The sequence below is a fragment of the Bufo gargarizans genome, chromosome 8, assembly GCF_014858855.1.
Source record: "Bufo gargarizans isolate SCDJY-AF-19 chromosome 8, ASM1485885v1, whole genome shotgun sequence".
Classification (NCBI taxonomy): domain Eukaryota; kingdom Metazoa; phylum Chordata; class Amphibia; order Anura; family Bufonidae; genus Bufo; species Bufo gargarizans.
In genome coordinates this window covers 147,273,480-147,287,817 of record NC_058087.1, presented here as the reverse complement: position 1 = coordinate 147,287,817, position 14,338 = coordinate 147,273,480, and the positions used below count along the sequence as shown (strand labels likewise).

The 14,338-nt window shown below is 41.1% G+C and overlaps 1 pseudogene; it reads left to right on the top strand.

The window, feature by feature from the left end:
* The first annotated feature begins 13,053 nt into the window (after window positions 1-13,053).
* On the top strand, window positions 13,054-13,117 carry LOC122945896 (annotated as a pseudogene).
* The last annotated feature ends 1,221 nt before the right edge of the window (window positions 13,118-14,338 follow it).

Genomic DNA, 14,338 nt, shown 5'->3' with positions numbered 1-14,338 from the left:
GTTAATAAAGCAGATTAGTCAAAAGGAATACATTCAAATGCCATGAAAGAAGTCAGGAAAGAAGAATAAATTAAGTTAAAATGTATAAGTCAATAGATGGATACATAGATAAATTGTCACAGGCGCCGCCGCCCTGCGATAACTTTGGAGCGAGGACATGTGCTGCGTCTTCGTCTCAGAGGCACCCCAGAGTGTAGAGGACCCGGCCGCTCACTCCTCCTTAGCGTGGCCGGTGTCCTCCACTCCCGTAAGTTTGACAAAAAGTCTAAACGCTGAACTGGTCACTCGGCACTCAACAGTGTGCAGGGGGATTAGTCATGAGATGCTGGCCACATCACATGACTCCTTCGTTCCCCTATTTAACAGGCAGCCTGCTGGCCACAGATTGCCTGTGATTAAGGTCCTATTCCTTATGAATATTCGGTTGGCGATTTTCTGTGTATTTGTATCTCTGCTTACTTGACTATGTCCCTTGCTTGATCCTTTTGTACTTTTGCTTCTCCTGGTATTTGACTTCAGCTTGACCTTTTGACTTGTCCTTGCTGGCTCCCTGGTACCGCCTTGACCTCCTGGTTTTGACCTTGCTAGTTCAACCTCTCTTTTTCTGTTTGTTGGTCTCTCCACACTTATGCAGGTTAGGGATCGCCGCCTAGTTGCGCTCCGTTGCCTAGGACGGGTAAGTGCAAGTAGGCAGGGGCAGAGGAGTGGGTGGAGTCAGTTTGCACCTTCCCTATACCCTTCTCGTGACATAAATAGATGATTATAAATAACATTGGGGCAAAACTACATAAATAATAAGATATTTGAACTGATTCATGAATAAATGAATAATTTAAGAAGGGATGAAAAAAATGTATAAATATATTGTAGGAGAGTCCCCGGGATAATAATGGACGGACGATATGTGCCACCAGAGGTCCTGGCCTCGGTGGAGTAAGAACCAGATCATTGCGGTTACAGCAGCGAATGCTGCTGGTGCAGTGTGTCCGGGCCGGTTCTTACTGGGAACAGGTAAAGAGCAGGGTGGGTGCCTGTTCCCCACGGCCAGCCCAGGTTTTTGGTGCTGAACCCAGCCTGCTAAAGATGGGGGGGTGTCTTGCTGTGCTGGAGATTTCCACAGACAGAGTCAGTGCTGGTGAAGAAGAGTCTGGGAGCAGCACACATTGAAGGATAGCCCTGGGACCTGTGGTGCTACTAGCCGAAGGGGCTCTGGCCTGAGGGAGACAAAGGCAGGTAGCCTAGAAGCCTGCAGGACCATTGTGGTCTGTCCAGAAACAAGGTGACTCAAACCTGCTGTTTATTTTCTATGGAAGGACTTTTGTTCTATGCACTATGTGGATATGCACCTGTGTGGTCTGCACATTGCCTGTTATGCCTTTGGTGTGAATAAAGTCACGGTGTATCACAAAGACTGTCTGTGATTGCCTGTTCTAGTGTTTCATTTAGGCCAAAAGGGGTGAGGGAATGAAAGCGATAAATCAAATACATCTCTTTTGTGCACAGGGTTTGGAATGAGTGTGAGACCCATTCAATTGGGGTAATCTTTAAGTTTATGGTCACCTGAATGGATCTGTGTGAAATGTGTTGAAACGCTATGTTTTATGTATATTTTATTTATATTTGAGCGATGGGAGTTGGTACTATCTGCTCAATATATTGGAGACCGCACAGACATTCTAGCATAAAGATGATTTTGTGTGAACTGCAGTCCATGCAGTCTTGTAAAGGAATTTTTTCATCAGAAGTTAGGATGGGTGCTTCTTTCACTTTGTTACTGGTGTTAGAACAGCACTAGCATCTCCTGTGGCCACATTTATATGACCCTACTGTTTGTTTGATGGAATTGACTAATGTTTTGTTTCCCTTTGTAGTACCATTCAGTTTAGGACAGTAGGGTGCCAGAATGTTTTTTAGCCCTCCGGAGTGTAATCCGTGGATTTTTTGGGATTTTTTTTCCCTATTATAGGGTCTCCCATGCGGATTGGCCAGTGCTGGTTTAATATGTTCTTAATTCTGTGGTGCTCTGCGTTATACTGTGTTATAAAGTTATGTTTATAATTACATTCTCCAGAAGCTTCTGGTAACGCATTGTCATTTTTTATGGATTTGGAGTTCATCGGCCTTTAAGACTGAAGACTATCTAATTGGTTTTCTTCCTTGACTCTCTTCATTTATTCTAGGATAAGACCCTCTGGGTATCCCTTCTCTATAAATCTCAATTTGAAGATCTCTAATTGTTTCTCCATGGTACTATTTTTAGAGCAGTTTCTCCTGATTCTCCTCATCCACTTTCTCTTCCACTTCATATAGTGGCAATATTTTTGATTCATACCCCGAGGTAAAAACTCTACCTTGCCCTTATTACCTCAGGATATGAATCAAAAATATTAAACAAAAAAGAGTATCTTAACAATAGAACATCCGTCTACACCATACTTTTATTTCTTGCTCAAAATACATAAATCGCTTGAAAGACCCCCCAGGCAGACCTATAATTTCCAGTAATGATTCACTTACCTCATACCTCTCCGCGTACATAGACAATCTGAAACAGAAATATGTTGTTACTCTACCTTATCTACCTTGGGGATTCCAACCATCTTATCACCCTGCTCAACAATTTTAGATGGGAATCAGACATGTATTGGGTAACATTGGATGTTACATCTTGCTACAGTAATATCATACATTAATTGGGAATTAAGGAGGTTGAGGTTTTCTAATTGCAAACCCCTATATGCCCCATAAACAAAAAATGTTTTTATTGGACTCCATCTCCTTTATATTGCACCACAATTAATTTCAATAGAATGGCCTCTTTTACATACAAAAAAGAGACACCGCAATGGACACCAAATTTTCACCCTCTTACGCTAACCTGTTTATGAGGAAGCCTCTGGTTTCTTGAAACACTCGAAGATTAGATTTTACAAATGTAACATAGATTATATTATTTTTATCTGGCAAGGGGATCGGGGAGTTCTAGATTCAGTTATTGAACAACTTAACACAAAGCAATGGAATCTTATTTTAACTGCACATATAGACTCCACCACTGCCATATTTCTAGATTTACAGTTATCCATTTTGAAGAACTAAATAGAGACATGCACACATTTTAAAAATGTGGACATAAATAGCTATTTGGATTATAAGAGCTACCACTATATGAAGTGGAAGAGAAATATACTGTACAGCCAGATAAGGAGAACAATTAGAGATCCTCAAATTCAACTCGGTAAAGGAGGAGAGCATATTTAAAAGAAGAAAAACTACCACAAGAGGACACAGTTTTAAATTAGAGGGGCAAAGGTTTAAAAGTAATATAAGGAAGTATTACTTTACTGAGAGAGTAGTGGATGCATGGAATAGCCTTCCTGCAGAAGTGGTAGCGGCAAATACAGTGAAGGAGTTTAAGCATGCATGGGATAGGCATAAGGCTATCCTTCATATAAGATAGGGCCAGGGACTATTCATAGGATTCAGATATATTGGGCAGACTAGATGGGCCAAATGGTTCTTATCTGCCGACACATTCTATGTTTCTATGTTTCTAAATTAAGAGAGAAGGGATACACAGAGGGTCTTATCCTAGACTCAATGAAGAGAGTCAGGGAAGAAAAGCAATTAGACAGTCTTCAGATCCATAAAAAAGGACAATGCATTACCAGAAGCTTCTGGAGAAAGTAATTATAAACCTAAAGTTATAACATGGTATAACGCAGAGCAGCACAGAATTAAGAACATATTAAACCAGTATGGGAGACCCTATAATAGGGAAATCAATCCCCAAAAATCCACGGATTACATTCCTGAGGTCTAAAACTCTAAAAAAACATTCTGGCACCCTCCTGTCCTAAACTAAAAGGTACTACAAAGGGAAACAAAAGATTAGTCAATTCCATTAAACAAACAGTAGGGTCATATAAATGTGGCCACAAGAGATGCAAGTTCTGTTCTAACATCAGTGACAAAGTGAAAGAAGTAACCATCCTAACTTATGGTGAAAATGTTCCTTTACGAGACTGCATGGACTGCAGTCCACACAACATCATCTATATGCTAGAATGTCTGTGCGGTCCCCAATATATTGAGAAGACTACACAGAGTGTATGAGATAGTACCAACTCTCATCGCTCAAATATAAATAAAAAATAAATGAAACATAGCGTTTCAAGACATTTCACACAGATGAATTCAGGTGACCCTACAAACTTAAAGATTACCCCATTTGAATGGGTTCCACAATCGTTCCAAGCCCTGTGCAGAAAAGAGATGTATTTGATGTATCACTTTAATTCCTTCACCCCTTTTGGCCTAAATGAAACACTAGAACACAATAATTTCTAAATATATATATATATATATATATATATATATATATATATATATATTGTGACACAGTGAGGTGAATGGTCTGGGAAAACAGGTATTTACCTCCCAGCGTGTGCTGCTGTCTGTGCTGATTTGCAGCCAGGTGGGGTCAAATACTGGATTGGATTTTAATTACTGGTCCGGGTTTTTGGCAGCACCTGGCTGTCTTTAAATAGGCAGCTGGGCTCAGCAGCAGGATCTTTTTTGTTGGGATCTGTTGCTTTTTGCCAGGTTGGAGGGATGAGACCCGTGGGCCGAGGAAACAGGCCCTCTAAAGCCTGTTGGAGGCAGAACTGACATCAATATGATTTGTCTTATATGAACTTTCCAATTTGTGTGAAGTAACACCAAGATGTACTTTTCATTGTGTGTTAAGTAAACACCAAGACTGCAAAGTAACAGATTGTTTTGTGTATTTGCCTCAAGTGTGAATAAACACTGAAGCTATGCGTTAAGAACTTTTTTTTTCTTTCATCTCTTCTTAAATTATTCATTTATTCATGAATCAGTGCAAATATCTAATAATGTATGTAGTTTTGCGCCCAATGTTATTTATAATCATCTATTTATCTATGTATCCATCTATTGACTTATACATTTTAACTTAATTTATTCTTCTTTCCTGTGCCCAATGACATTTGAATGTATTCCTTTTGACTAATCTGCTCTATTAACAAACTCTTTTTTAACATGGGTTTGTATATAGTTTATTATTTCCATATATTTTATTATTATTATTGGTATTAAGATATATATTTTTTCTTATATATATTTATTCTGACATATCTATTGATGAATATATCTTATTGATAAACTGTTTTTTATTCTACTGCCTTCTAGTCCAGATTGATCGAAGTGACCTCATTTTTTTTTTTCAAACTTACCTGCTCTTCCTGGGGCCTGCTCTACTAAGTGGCCTTCTTATTAAGTGGAGTTAAAAAAACAAGGAGTTCTAGTGCTGTGTGTGGTTTTGGGAGAGTGATTGCAGGTGGCTGAGTGTGGATTGCAGCAGAGATCATTGAAAGTTAAGTGTTGGTATTCTAGTACTGCCATTTAAACCTTTTTTTTTTTTTTTTTCTCTGCTTAATTAAGGGGAGTGCCCTGGGCAACCAGGTGCTATAAATTAACCCACTAAAACTCTGTAGAGCCTGCTCTTCCTGGGGCCTGCTCTACTAAGTGGCCTTCTTATTAAGTGGAGTTAAAAAAACAAGGAGTTCTAGTGCTGTGTGTGGTTTTGTGGGAGTGATTGCAGGTGGCTGAGTGTGGATTGCAGCAGAGATCATTGAAAGTTAAGTGTTGGTATTCTAGTACTGCCATTTAAACCTTTTTTTTTTTTTTTTCTCTGCTTAATTAAGGGGAGTGCCCTGGGCAACCAGGTGCTATAAATTAACCCACTAAAACTCTGTAGAGCCTGCTCTTCCTGGGGCCTGCTCTACTAAGTGGCCTTCTTATTAAGTGGAGTTAAAAAAAACAAGGAGTTCTAGTGCTGTGTGTGGTTTTGGGAGAGTGATTGCAGGTGGCTGAGTGTGGATTGCAGCAGAGATCATTGAAAGTTAAGTGTTGGTATTCTAGTACTGCCATTTAAACCTTTTTTTTTTTTTTTTTTTTCTCTGCTTAATTAAGGGGAGTGCCCTGGGCAACCAGGTGCTATAAATTAACCCAATAAAACTCTGTAGAGCCTGCTCTTCCTGGGGCCTGCTCTACTAAGTGGCCTTCTTATTAAGTGGAGTTAAAAAAACAAGGAGTTCTAGTGCTGTGTGTGGTTTTGTGGGAGTGATTGCAGGTGGCTGAGTGTGGATTGCAGCAGAGATCATTGAAAGTTAAGTGTTGGTATTCTAGTACTGCCATTTAAACCTTTTTTTTTTTTTTTCTCTGCTTAATTAAGGGGAGTGCCCTGGGCAACCAGGTGCTATAAATTAACCCACTAAAACTCTGTAGAGCCTGCTCTTCCTGGGGCCTGCTCTACTAAGTGGCCTTCTTATTAAGTGGAGTTAAAAAAACAAGGAGTTCTAGTGCTGTGTGTGGTTTTGGGAGAGTGATTGCAGGTGGCTGAGTGTGGATTGCAGCAGAGATCATTGAAAGTTAAGTGTTGGTATTCTAGTACTGCCATTTAAACCTTTTTTTTTTTTTTTCTCTGCTTAATTAAGGGGAGTGCCCTGGGCAACCAGGTGCTATAAATTAACCCACTAAAACTCTGTAGAGCCTGCTCTTCCTGGGGCCTGCTCTACTAAGTGGCCTTCTTATTAAGTGGAGTTAAAAAAACAAGGAGTTCTAGTGCTGTGTGTGGTTTTGTGGGAGTGATTGCAGGTGGCTGAGTGTGGATTGCAGCAGAGATCATTGAAAGTTAAGTGTTGGTATTCTAGTACTGCCATTTAAACCTTTTTTTTTTTTTTTTTTTTTTCTCTGCTTAATTAAGGGGAGTGCCCTGGGCAACCAGGTGCTATAAATTAACCCACTAAAACTCTGTAGAGCCTGCTCTTCCTGGGGCCTGCTCTACTAAGTGGCCTTCTTATTAAGTGGAGTTAAAAAAACAAGGAGTTCTAGTGCTGTGTGTGGTTTTGTGGAGAGTGATTGCAGGTGGCTGAGTGTGGATTGCAGCAGAGATCATTGAAAGTTAAGTGTTGGTATTCTAGTACTGCCATTTAAACCTTTTTTTTTTTTTTTTTTTTTTCTCTGCTTAATTAAGGGGAGTGCCCTGGGCAACCAGGTGCTATAAATTAACCCACTAAAACTCTGTAGAGCCTGCTCTTCCTGGGGCCTGCTCTACTAAGTGGCCTTCTTATTAAGTGGAGTTAAAAAAACAAGGAGTTCTAGTGCTGTGTGTGGTTTTGTGGGAGTGATTGCAGGTGGCTGAGTGTGGATTGCAGCAGAGATCATTGAAAGTTAAGTGTTGGTATTCTAGTACTGCCATTTAAACCTTTTTTTTTTTTTTTTTTCTCTGCTTAATTAAGGGGAGTGCCCTGGGCAACCAGGTGCTATAAATTAACCCACTAAAACTCTGTAGAGCCTGCTCTTCCTGGGGCCTTGCTCTACTAAGTGGGCCTTCTTATTAAGTGGAGTTAAAAAAACAAGGAGTTCTAGTGCTGTGTGTGGTTTTGTGGGAGTGATTGCAGGTGGCTGAGTGTGGATTGCAGCAGAGATCATTGAAAGTTAAGTGTTGGTATTCTAGTACTGACATTTAAACCTTTTTTTTTTTTTTTTTTTTTTCTCTGCTTAATTAAGGGGAGTGCCCTGGGCAACCAGGTGCTATAAATTAACCCACTAAAACTCTGTAGAGCCTGCTCTTCCTGGGGCCTGCTCTACTAAGTGGCCTTCTTATTAAGTGGAGTTAAAAAAACAAGGAGTTCTAGTGCTGTGTGTGGTTTTGTGGGAGTGATTGCAGGTGGCTGAGTGTGGATTGCAGCAGAGATCATTGAAAGTTAAGTGTTGGTATTCTAGTACTGCCATTTAAACCTTTTTTTTTTTTTTTTTTTTTCTCTGCTTAATTAAGGGGAGTGCCCTGGGCAACCAGGTGCTATAAATTAACCCACTAAAACTCTGTAGAGCCTGCTCTTCCTGGGGCCTGCTCTACTAAGTGGCCTTCTTATTAAGTGGAGTTAAAAAAACAAGGAGTTCTAGTGCTGTGTGTGGTTTTGTGGAGAGTGATTGCAGGTGGCTGAGTGTGGATTGCAGCAGAGATCATTGAAAGTTAAGTGTTGGTATTCTAGTACTGCCATTTAAACCTTTTTTTTTTTTTTTTTTCTCTGCTTAATTAAGGGGAGTGCCCTGGGCAACCAGGTGCTATAAATTAACCCACTAAAACTCTGTAGAGCCTGCTCTTCCTGGGGCCTGCTCTACTAAGTGGCCTTCTTATTAAGTGGAGTTAAAAAAACAAGGAGTTCTAGTGCTGTGTGTGGTTTTGTGGGAGTGATTGCAGGTGGCTGAGTGTGGATTGCAGCAGAGATCATTGAAAGTTAAGTGTTGGTATTCTAGTACTGCCATTTAAACCTTTTTTTTTTTTTTTTTCTCTGCTTAATTAAGGGGAGTGCCCTGGGCAACCAGGTGCTATAAATTAACCCACTAAAACTCTGTAGAGCCTGCTCTTCCTGGGGCCTGCTCTACTAAGTGGCCTTCTTATTAAGTGGAGTTAAAAAAACAAGGAGTTCTAGTGCTGTGTGTGGTTTTGTGGAGAGTGATTGCAGGTGGCTGAGTGTGGATTGCAGCAGAGATCATTGAAAGTTAAGTGTTGGTATTCTAGTACTGCCATTTAAACCTTTTTTTTTTTTTTTTTTCTCTGCTTAATTAAGGGGAGTGCCCTGGGCAACCAGGTGCTATAAATTAACCCACTAAAACTCTGTAGAGCCTGCTCTTCCTGGGGCCTGCTCTACTAAGTGGCCTTCTTATTAAGTGGAGTTAAAAAAACAAGGAGTTCTAGTGCTGTGTGTGGTTTTGGGAGAGTGATTGCAGGTGGCTGAGTGTGGATTGCAGCAGAGATCATTGAAAGTTAAGTGTTGGTATTCTAGTACTGCCATTTAAACCTTTTTTTTTTTTTTTTTCTCTGCTTAATTAAGGGGAGTGCCCTGGGCAACCAGGTGCTATAAATTAACCCACTAAAACTCTGTAGAGCCTGCTCTTCCTGGGGCCTGCTCTACTAAGTGGCCTTCTTATTAAGTGGAGTTAAAAAAACAAGGAGTTCTAGTGCTGTGTGTGGTTTTGTGGAGAGTGATTGCAGGTGGCTGAGTGTGGATTGCAGCAGAGATCATTGAAAGTTAAGTGTTGGTATTCTAGTACTGCCATTTAAACCTTTTTTTTTTTTTTTTTTTTTTCTCTGCTTAATTAAGGGGAGTGCCCTGGGCAACCAGGTGCTATAAATTAACCCACTAAAACTCTGTAGAGCCTGCTCTTCCTGGGGCCTGCTCTACTAAGTGGCCTTCTTATTAAGTGGAGTTAAAAAAAACAAGGAGTTCTAGTGCTGTGTGTGGTTTTGGGAGAGTGATTGCAGGTGGCTGAGTGTGGATTGCAGCAGAGATCATTGAAAGTTAAGTGTTGGTATTCTAGTACTGCCATTTAAACCTTTTTTTTTTTTTTTTTTTTTTCTCTGCTTAATTAAGGGGAGTGCCCTGGGCAACCAGGTGCTATAAATTAACCCACTAAAACTCTGTAGAGCCTGCTCTTCCTGGGGCCTGCTCTACTAAGTGGCCTTCTTATTAAGTGGAGTTAAAAAAACAAGGAGTTCTAGTGCTGTGTGTGGTTTTGGGAGAGTGATTGCAGGTGGCTGAGTGTGGATTGCAGCAGAGATCATTGAAAGTTAAGTGTTGGTATTCTAGTACTGCCATTTAAACCTTTTTTTTTTTTTTTTTTCTCTGCTTAATTAAGGGGAGTGCCCTGGGCAACCAGGTGCTATAAATTAACCCACTAAAACTCTGTAGAGCCTGCTCTTCCTGGGGCCTGCTCTACTAAGTGGCCTTCTTATTAAGTGGAGTTAAAAAAACAAGGAGTTCTAGTGCTGTGTGTGGTTTTGTGGGAGTGATTGCAGGTGGCTGAGTGTGGATTGCAGCAGAGATCATTGAAAGTTAAGTGTTGGTATTCTAGTACTGCCATTTAAACCTTTTTTTTTTTTTTTTTCTCTGCTTAATTAAGGGGAGTGCCCTGGGCAACCAGGTGCTATAAATTAACCCACTAAAACTCTGTAGAGCCTGCTCTTCCTGGGGCCTGCTCTACTAAGTGGCCTTCTTATTAAGTGGAGTTAAAAAAACAAGGAGTTTAAGAAAAGGAGCTTGGAAACTAAGGTTGGATATAATTTCCTTGTGTGTTGTTGGCTTGGTTTAGCGTAGCCCTTCGGCTACAGCAGACAGGGTCTAGGTCTGAATCATATATACTGTTTTACTTTTTTACTGTTGTAATCCCCATTTAGTATGTGTTGCACAATTTACAACGCAGTCCAGTGCACATCTTGCATGATGTATGCAGTCCTGGAACAGGAGTTCAAGGGTGCATATCTTTGTTCTAGATGTGAGCAAATAACCCGTTTGGAATCGCAAATCGAGTCTCTAAACGGGCAAGTTGCAACACTGAGAGGCATTGATAATTTGCAAAAGAGTTTGCTTCTCACCGAGCAAGCACTCTTTGGGGTAGATGAGGGGGAGGGTGACAGAGAGGAGGCTGAGGAAAGTGAGGTAGCTAGCTGGGTAACAGTTAGAAAGCGGGGTAGAGGGAAGAGTGCCAGGGAGGCTAGCCCTGATCTGACACACCCCAACAAGTTTGCACGTTTGGCAGATGAGGGGGATGTCAGTCCGGGGACGGCACTGCTGCAGCCGGACACTTCCTCTGCCAGTCAGGGGAATGTCAGCTCCAGTAAGCAGGGAACCAGGAGAGCAGGGCAGGCCAGACAGGTGCTGGTAGTGGGCGACTCCATTATTAGGGGAACAGATAGGGAAATCTGTCACAAAGACCGTGATCGCCGAACAGTGTGCTGTCTTCCTGGCGCTAGAGTTCGACACATTGCGGATCGGGTTGACAGATTACTGGGAGGGGCTGGAGAAGATCCAGCGGTCATGGTCCATATCGGAACCAATGACAAAGTTAGAGGTAGGTGGAGAGTCCTTAAAAATGATTTCAGGGATTTAGGTCAAAAGCTGAGGGCAAGGACCTCAAAGGTAGTATTTTCCGAAATACTGCCTGTACCACGAGCCACACAAGAAAGGCAGCGGGAGATTATGGAGATTAACAAGTGGCTCAAGAACTGGTGTAGGAAGGAGGGGTTTGGGTTCCTGGAGAACTGGGCCGATTTTTCTATCGGCTACAGGCTCTATCGTAGGGACGGGCTGCACCTCAATGGGGAAGGGGCAGCTGTGCTGGGGAGAAAGATGGCTAGAAGGTTGGAGGAATGTTTAAACTAGGGACTGGGGGGGAGGGTAATTACGTTATAGGATGGGAAGATAGTGCAGATAGAGACCGGGGGCAAAGTAATGGGACTGGGGGAGGAATGGAAGGAGGGACTAGAACAGTTCAGAAGGAAAGGTGTAGGGTAAAAAATATACATAAACCTCTCAAATGTATGTATACTAATGCCAGAAGCCTGACTAATAAAACTGGTGAACTGGAATTAGTGATGTGTGAGGAGAACTATGACATAGTGGGAATAACTGAGACATGGCTGGATGATAGCTATGACTGGGCGGTTAATGTACAAGGTTACAGTCTGTTTAGAAAGGATCGTCAAAACCGGAGAGGAGGAGGGGTCTGCCTCTATGTAAAGTCCGGTCTAAAGCCCACACTCCGCGAAGATATAAATGAGGGACATGAACATGTGGAGTCACTGTGGGTAGAGATACATGGAGCTAAAAACAACAATAAATTACTAATAGGAGTTTACTATAAACCACCTAATATACCAGAGTCCACAGAAAATCTATTACTAAACGAGATAGACGAGGCGGCAAATCATAATGAGGTGGTTATTATGGGGGACTTCAACTACCCAGATATAGACTGGGAAACTGAAACTTGTATATCTCATAAAGGAAACAGGTTCTTGGCAATAACCAAAGACAATTACCTCTCCCAACTGGTTCAGGACCCGACTAGAGGGACGGCCATACTGGACTTAGTATTAACCAATAGGCCGGACAGAACAACAGACGTGCAGGTTGGGGGACACCTGGGAAATAGTGACCACAAAGTAATAACCTTCCAATTATCATTTAAAAGAGCGTTTCTACAGGGAGGAACAAAAATACCAAACTTCAAAAAAGCTAAATTTAGCCAACTAAGAGAGGCCATAGGCCAAACTAACTGGGACAAAGTCCTCAAAAATAAAAATACAGCCACAAAATGGGATATCTTTAAAAACATCCTAAAATCTCATTGTGAGAGGTACATACCGTATGGTAATAAAAGGTTAAGGAATAAAAAGAAACCAATGTGGATAAATAGAACTGTAACGAAAGCAATAAATGACAAAAAGAAAGCATATCATTCACTGAAACAGGAGGGGAGCACGGAAGCACTGAAAAACTATAAGGAAAAAAATAGAACATGTAAAAAACAAATAAAAGCGGCCAAACTAGAGACCGAGAGATTAATTGCCAAAGAGAGTAAAACTAACCCTAAAATATTCTTCAATTATATAAATGTTAAAAAGTATAAATCTGAAGGTGTCGGCCCTTTAAAGAGTAATGAGGGGGAAGTCGCAGAGAGCGATGAGGAGAAAGCAAAGCTGTTAAATATTTTTTTCTCCAGTGTATTCACTGAGGAAAATAAATTGTCAGATGACATGCAGAATGCAAAAATAAATTCCCCATTAAAAGTGTCCTGTCTGACCCAGGAAGAAGTACATCAGCGACTTAAAAAGATTAAAATAGACAAATCGCCAGGACCGGATGACATACACCCCCGTATCCTAAAGGAATTAAGTAATGTCATAGCCAGACCCTTATTTCTGATATTTGCAGACTCTATACTGACAGGGAATGTCCCACAGGATTGGCGCATGGCATATGTGGTGCCAATATTCAAAAAGGAAGCAAATAGTCGGCACTCACTCAATCTTGCACGTTGCACGGGATAGGAAAAAATCCACGAATATTTCAAGAAAATCCCAGCAGTCGTGTCTTCTCAATCAATCGAATATTTTTATTTCAACAAGAAAATGTCCACAATCCTGAAAAATATGGAACGCTTCACGAATTTGCGTGTCATTAGAAGATTAGCATGGCCCCTGCGCAAGGATGACACGCAAATTCGTGAAGCGTTCCATATTTTTCAGGATTGTGGACATTTTCTTGTTGAAATAAAAATATTCGATTGATTGAGAAGACACGACTGCTGGGATTTTCTTGAAATATTCAAAAAGGGGCCAAAAACAGACCCTGGAAACTATAGGCCGGTAAGTTTAACATCTGTTGTGGGTAAACTGTTTGAAGGTTTTCTGAGAGATGATATATTAGAGCATCTCAACAGAAATAAGCAAATAACACCATATCAGCATGGCTTCGTGAGGGATCGGTCATGTCAGACTAATTTAATCAGTTTCTATGAGGAGGTAAGTTCTAGACTTGACAGCGGCGAATCAATGGATGTCGTATATCTGGACTTCTCCAAAGCATTTGACACTGTACCACATAAAAGGTTAGTATATAAAATGAGAATGCTCGGACTGGGAGAAAACATCTGTATGTGGGTAAGTAACTGGCTCAGTGATAGAAAACAGAGGGTGGTTATTAACGGTACACACTCAGATTGGGTCACTGTCACTAGTGGGGTACCTCAGGGGTCAGTATTGGGCCCTATTCTCTTCAATATATTTATTAATGATCTTGTAGAAGGCTTGCATAGTAAAGTATCAATTTTCGCAGATGACACTAAACTGTGTAAAGTAATTTACACTGATGAGGACAGTATACTACTACAGAGGGATCTGGATAGACTGGAGGCTTGGGCAGATAAGTGGCAGATGGGGTTTAACACTGATAAATGTAAAGTTATGCACATGGGAAGGAAAAATGCAAGTCAACCGTACATACTAAATGGTAAAACACTCGGTAACACTGACATGGAAAAGGATCTAGGAATTTTAATAAACAGCAAACTAAGCTGCAAAAACCAGTGTCAGGCAGCTGCTGCCAAGGCCAACAAGATAATGGGTTGCATCAGAAGGGGCATAGATTCCCGTGATAAGAACATAGTCCTACCACTTTACAAATCGCTAGTCAGACCACACATGGAGTACTGTGTACAGTTCTGGGCTCCTGTAAACAAGGCAGACATAGCAGAGCTGGAGAAGGTCCAGAGGAGGGCAACTAAAGTAATAACTGGAATGGGGCAACTACAGTACCCTGAAAGATTATCAAAATTAGAGTTATTCACTTTAGAAAAAAGACGACTGAGGGGAGATCTAATTAATATGTATAAATATATCAAGGGTCAGTACAGAGATCTATCCCATCAGCTATTTATCCCCAGGACTGTGACTGTGACGAGGGGA